We start from the raw sequence: 6,914 nt of genomic DNA, 5'->3' as shown, positions 1-6,914 counted from the left end.
GGGCCAATGGATCCTTTGCCGATTTGGGTCCGTGAATTGGATCCATGACTTACTCGAAATGTGGATCCACAGGTTGGATCCAAATGGATCCAACTATGGATCCCTGCACTAACTTTTATATTTATTATTTCTTTTTATATATATGATATTAACTATATATATGCCCCCTTATGGGTCCTGGATCCGAAATACGGATCCTAAGCCCATTCGCACATTTCGCATTATTTTATAAAGGAAAATACACGAAAAATTTTTGGTTATTACAGTAAGAGTTATAGCACGAACCTTGCTTATACACTGCCAAAATATTTACGAACTGGTAGCTGATTTCTTCGCATGGGGTTGTCTAATTGTTGGCTGCTTGCCAACATTTTTCTCATAATTTATAATTATTTCCGTAATGCTGGCTAGTGGCTACCATCATTATGTTGGCATATCGTAGATTTTTTTTGTGAGAGACGAGAGAGAGAGAGAGACAACGTACCTATTTTCTGGGCTCAACCACGAGAGAGAGCCTGTGTGTGAACGACGAGAGAGAGAAGCTGCGTGATACACACGGTCACATACATGAGAGACGAGAGAGAGTACAGGCATGTGACAGACGAGATGAGAGAGAGTACAAGCATGTGAGAGAGAACGTACCTATTTTCTGGGCTCAACCACGAGAGAGAGCCTGTGTGTGGACGAGAGAGAGAGAGAAACAGAATGCAAAAATAAAACCCTAATTAGGGTCAGGCGCTCTTTGTTTATACCCTAACTTTTAGTCAAATCTGGGCTTTGACCCTAATTTGACCAAAAGCAGTAAAGGCGTATACGCCTCATTTTGAGGCACGCCTCGCCTCGAGGCATGCACCTCAAGGCGTATGAGGCGCAAGCCTTAGAGTTTTTGCATTTTATTCATGCGCCTCAAGGCATAAAGCCCCTCGCCTTGAGGCGAGGCGAGCTTTTTGCGCCTTGAGGCGCATTTTTAATAACACTGCTTCTACCTTTGACTCAAGGACACGCTTAGGAAAAAGGTATTATGATAAAATCAATGATCCGAAAATGAAAAATAACTACAAAGTTAGGTCCAGAAAAGTTTACAAAAACACGCTTAACTTTTGAGATATTAGAAATACGTGCCTTTTTAATAAAGCAATTGTCAAGAGTTAGGCGTGTTTTTATAAACTTTTCTAAAAAGAAAACATAGCAGAACTCACCAATCTTGAATTGGATGATTCTGCATGAGCATGGAGGTTGACCAATTCAAAACAAGGATGAGCTCGTTTAAGAAAGGGTCAGACCAAACAACAGATGCGTAGGGAAACTGCCTAATCTAATAATGAAAAAGTTGAGTCATCGGTGTCCATAGCTGATAAGTTGGGAGCCTTCTTGTAATTCACTGCAGCAGATCCTAAGTTGTATAAAAAATAAATAAAATTTCTCAAAGCAAACAATGTGTTCGGGGTCCTAATGACCGCCAAGTATATAAGCATGTGGGGTTGGCGTATCCCCTATGTGTCAGCATCACTTAGTGTCAGAGTCCGATGCAATTGCAAAGACTTAAGTACTCTTTTCTGTCATTCTCATCATGAAATGACGGATCAAGAAAATGAAAAAAATATCAAAGTTCTGTTTGCACCATCTGTTATAATAGGAACTCCCTTTAACGATGCATTATTTACCGTCGTCTGCTACCACCGGAGCACCTTTTGTCATCGTCTACTACCACTGGAGTAACCTTTATCGTCATCTACTATCACAGGAGCACCCTTTGTCATCGTTTGTTGTTGTTGGAGCACCCTTTATCGTTGTCTGCACAGTGGCAACATCATTGCCACCATCGATTGCGTCTATCTTCTGGGTGTTTCTCCTCCACTGTCGGATTACCAAAACTCATATCGTTTCGATAAGGTTTCGTTTTGCAAACAAATCAATTTATAAATCTGAATGCTAAATCTTACAAGTGGTTATACTATTCATGCTAAATAACACTTATTTCATAATGAAACAAGTCGATTTGTACATATCCACCTTCTCGGCATCAAAAAATAGTTAGCATGGTTTGTTCTTATGAAGGACAAACATTTCAACGATATGTACTTATGAAGGCTAAATTTCTACAATAATTTGTACGTTGAAATGCAACAATGATTTATGCATTTAATGGAGTAGCAATTTGTATGTTCGATGCAACAACGATTTATACGTTTGAAGCAGTAACGATTTAATGAAATTACCATGATTTGTACTTAAGTTTGATAAATCGTACAACAATGTTTACTTATGAAGCTCAAACGTTACAACGATATGTACTTAGAAGGTTGTGATTTCTACAATGATTTGTAAGTTTGAAGCAGCAATGATTTATACATTTAAAACAGTAGCAATGTGTATTTATAAAGTTACCTCGATTTGTACTTAAGTTTGCTAAATCTTACAATGATATTTACTTATGAAGCCAAATATTGCGATGATTTGTAATGTTGGTGATTATTTAACGAATAGGATAATTTATATTATTATATACTTGAGGAGGCGGTTGTAATATATAATGATATGGTTAAATTTATGTGTTGTGTAGGTTAGCAATGTCTAAAGCTCGTGAAACAAGAAATTCCCCATCATTCGATGGGATGACTATTATAGAAATTATCTCTCAGTCTCATCTATATGAGCGGTATGAAAGGTACCAAAATATAATGAAGACTAAGAATGATAAAGACAGAGATAAAGCGTTGGAATTATATAATATGGAGCATTATTCATCAGATATTGAGGCTGAAGAGCAAAGGAAGCATGAGAAAGAACTAAAGATGAAGAAGAAGAAGGATGATAAAGAGAAGGAAAAGCAAATGAAGAAGGAGGAGGAGAATGAAAAGCAAAGGAAGAAAAGGCAAATAGAGAAGGAGGAGGAGGATGAGACAGAAAGGCAAAGAAAGAAGGCAGGGGAGAGGGAGAGGGAAAGGCAAAGGAAGAAGGAGGAGAAAGAAGGAGGAGGAAGAGGAGAGGGAAAGGCAAAGAAAGAATAAGGAGGAGGAGGAGGAGAAGGAAAGGCAATTGAAGAAGAAGAATGAGGAAGAGAAGGAAAGACAAATGATGAAGATGGAAGAGGAAAGACAAAAGAAGAAGCATTAGGATGAGGAAGAGAAGGAAAGGTAAAAGAATAAGAAGGAGGACGAGGAAGATAAGGAAAGAGAAAGAAAGAAGCAGGAGGAGAGAGAGAATTAAAGAAAAAGGAAAAAGCAGGAGGAAGAGAAGAAAAGGGAAAGAAAAAAGCAGGAGGAAGAGAAGAAAAGGGAAAAGAAAAAGCAGGAGGAGGAAGCGAAGGAAATGGAAAGGAAGAAAGAAATTGAAAAGCAGACGAGGGAGGCGAAGGAAGGAAGAAGAAATGTAGAGGATGAAGAGAGGGAATAAAGAAGAGAAAAGTATGATCAAAGTACGTAAATCGATCATGTCTGTCATAATTTACTGTGATAGGTATTATTATGTATAGTGATTACTATGTATAGTGATTAATGTGATAATGATTACTATGTATAGTGATTATTGTGGTAGCGATTACTGTGATATGTATTATTATGTATAGCGATTATTGTGATAACGATTACTATGTATAGTGGTTAGTGTGAACGATTTACTAATATATGTACGATTATGTATAGTGATTACTATGATAGCAATTACTATGTATAGCGATTATTGTGATAGCGAGTGTGCAATGATTATTATTCATAGCAATTACTATGTACAGTGATGTGTAGAAGTACAAAATGAGACTATTTTTTATTTGATACGAATAATATGCTATTTTGTGTTACAGAGAGGTCAGAAGAGAAGTAGAGCACCAGGTGAAAAGCTCAGAGGGCGGTGTCAGTGGCCTATAATTCTGTCGTAGTATAGACAGTTGAGTGAATATCAGAAGGATCAATTATGAAATATGCACTTCGGCGGCCTTCTAGATCAGCATCATTTTGAAACGTGTTGAAACACTATGACCCATCTGGTAAATAAGTGGAAGTATAAGATGAACACATTTCAGTTTGATTCTTTTGAGATCACCATGACCCTAGAAGATATAGCGCAGATTATGGGCCTTAAGTGCCATGGAAGTGATGTCCTATTACGGGATTCAAACAATAACGCAAGGGACAAGTGCACAGCCCTTCTAGGAATGACGATGGAGGACTGGAGTCAATGTATTTTTAGTAGAAGCAATTCTACATCGATGAAAGTTTCTTATTTCTCTAATAAATGAAAACGTTGATCCGCTACATGTGCATCTGAAAGAGCTGACCAAGAGTTGCATGGTTTCCTTCTTTATTTGTTTGGACTTACTTTATTTTCTGATTTGTCTGGTTCGAGGATAAGTCGTGTGGCTGCAATTCTTGAAATACTTAGATAAAGTCGACAACTATGCATGGGGTGCTGCTATGCTCGCACACTTGTACAATCAACTTTATCGTGTGAGTAAGGGTAAAAAAATCATTGTAGGATTTTGGCCATTTGTTCGGGTAATTATTTGTTACATATTTTATAGTTATAGACTAAGATCATTGAAGGTTATAGTCTTACTAATATATTGATTTTGTAGGCTTGGTTGTGAGAGCATATTGCCGCCTTGCGTCTTCAGTATGGCCCTGCGATTTATGGTTTTTCAAAGATCGGTCAGTGGGCTAGAATAAATGTCAAGGAAGATAATGTTAAGTTTATTTTAGGTGGTCTGCAATTAAATGTTGTAAATGGTTTAAAATCATTTACAATCATTTCAACATTTGTCATTCATTAGTATAACTTATTGAAATGTTTAGCATTCTTAAGTAATCATGATTGCAGGATTGTCTTTGTTAGTATAAATCATTCTATTGTTTAACATTCTTAAGTAATGATCATTGCAGGAATTTGTATTCCTTATTACAAATCATTATCGCTTCAGCATTTAACTTTCATTAGTGTAAATCATTGTAATCATTAGCATTATTAAGTAATGATCGTTGCAAGATTTTGTATTCCTTAGTACAAATCGTTATCGCTTGAGCATTTAACTTTTATTAGTGTAAATCGTTGTAAGCGTTAGCATTCTTAAGTAATGATCATTGCAGGATTTTTTCTACATTAGTACAAAGTGTTATTATTTTAGCATTTAGCATTCGTTATTGTAAATAGTTAGAATCTGTAGCATTCATTAGTGTAAATCATTTTAATACAAAGCTCTCATTAGTAACAATCATTATAATATATTTAGCACTTGTTATTATAAATCATTTTAATATTTAACATTCATTAGCATGAATAATTATGTCTATACCTAAACCATAATCTCTAATGTACAAGTTGTGTGGAGACCGTATGGAGATGGGGAGGATGAGGACCAAGAGGTTGTTGTTGAGGCTGTGAGACTGTCTGGCTGTGATATTTGGCTATTTAGCAATTATGAAGCTGAGTTACAACATGGTAGTTGAGTTCTTCGACAAGTTGACTTGGGACAATATACCCCAAAGCAACCTCTAGAAGTGAGAAGGAAGATGGGGGGGGGGGGGGGCAGGAACGTGAATTGACACGAACGCCTCACGAAACAATTAGATAGCTAGAACAAATGAGGTGTTTGTGCCATAACATATGATTATAAAGAATGATAATATGACCCCAACTATTTCAAAAAATATTGGGCGTCGAAATTTGGAGATTCAGAATAAGCAACGTGGAAATGTTGGGAACCCATGTGTCCCTCCTGTCCCCCATCATGTTGTCTCCCAGCATAGAAAACACGTCCAGCGTATCTCTCCGACTACAACAATAATTCCCTCAGTTGCTGTACATGATGAGGAGCGAACAAATCTCACAAAAAAAAGGTAGTCTCCGCCACAAGGTTGGAGATATTGGAGAGGAAGAATAAGGAGTTACGAAACATGTGAGGAATTTGGAGAGACAATATGATACAGTAGTAGAGATGATGACCAGTGTTTATAATAAGATCGAAGAAACCAAGAGGCCACCGAGGAAAGAGAGTCCACCAAGAAAAAGAAAGAGACGATTTGTATGTCATAGTCCATCTGAATCATCAAGCAACTATAACTATGAAAACATAAAAAATGATAATAATAATAAAAAATTAGGAATCAATTAGGTTGAATCGATTTGACTTAATTGCTCTAACTACACAGGTCTATTGAATTACTAACATTACTACTGATTAACTCTAACCTAAAGATTCAATGACTAACATAAAGAAAACGTTGAGCAATGTACCGGCTAAACAACCAATGCAATCAAATTATTAAAATAAACAGCCAAAGCAATGAACATCTAATGCTAATGGGTTGAATAAAACACCTAACCTATTTAAAATAACTTAACCGACTAACCTAATTGACATTAACTAACTAATATAAAAGAAACCAACATTAATGGTATTAAATAAAAAGCAAGAAAACTTACTAACTTAATATGAATACACAGCTAATGCTAACCTAACTAAAAATTTGCTATGATGGCAAACAACAAAAGACGTTGATTGAAGTAACTCTAAGAAACTACAGGCATGAACCGAACGATAAAAGAAAATTTAACAACCTAAGATGTGGTATGCAAAAAACAACTAAAAAAAAACACCAATGCTATATGCTGAACATAGCTAACCTAAGTGCTAGAACTTTCATGACCGACTGACAAGAAAACAAACAACGCTATTAAAAAAACATGTTGAACAAAAAGACTCTACACAAAACAGAAACACTGTAACAAAACTAATAGAACATGTTGAATATAAAAAAAATAGACAGATGCAAAAATCAAAGCTGACAACAATGAAAATGCACAAAAATGATGAAATGAAAATGCACAGAAATGAACAGATGCAATAAAGAACAAAATGAAACAATTAATGAAATGTGCAAGAAGAAAAAATTGAAACAGAGAATGAAAATACGATGTTG

The sequence above is a fragment of the Nuphar pumila genome, chromosome 13 (genome assembly GCF_984573655.1).
Source record: "Nuphar pumila chromosome 13, dmNupPumi1.hap1.1, whole genome shotgun sequence".
Taxonomy (NCBI): Eukaryota; Viridiplantae; Streptophyta; class Magnoliopsida; order Nymphaeales; family Nymphaeaceae; genus Nuphar; species Nuphar pumila.
The sequence above is the reverse complement of the archived record's forward strand: the minus strand, read 5'-3'. Positions refer to the sequence as shown.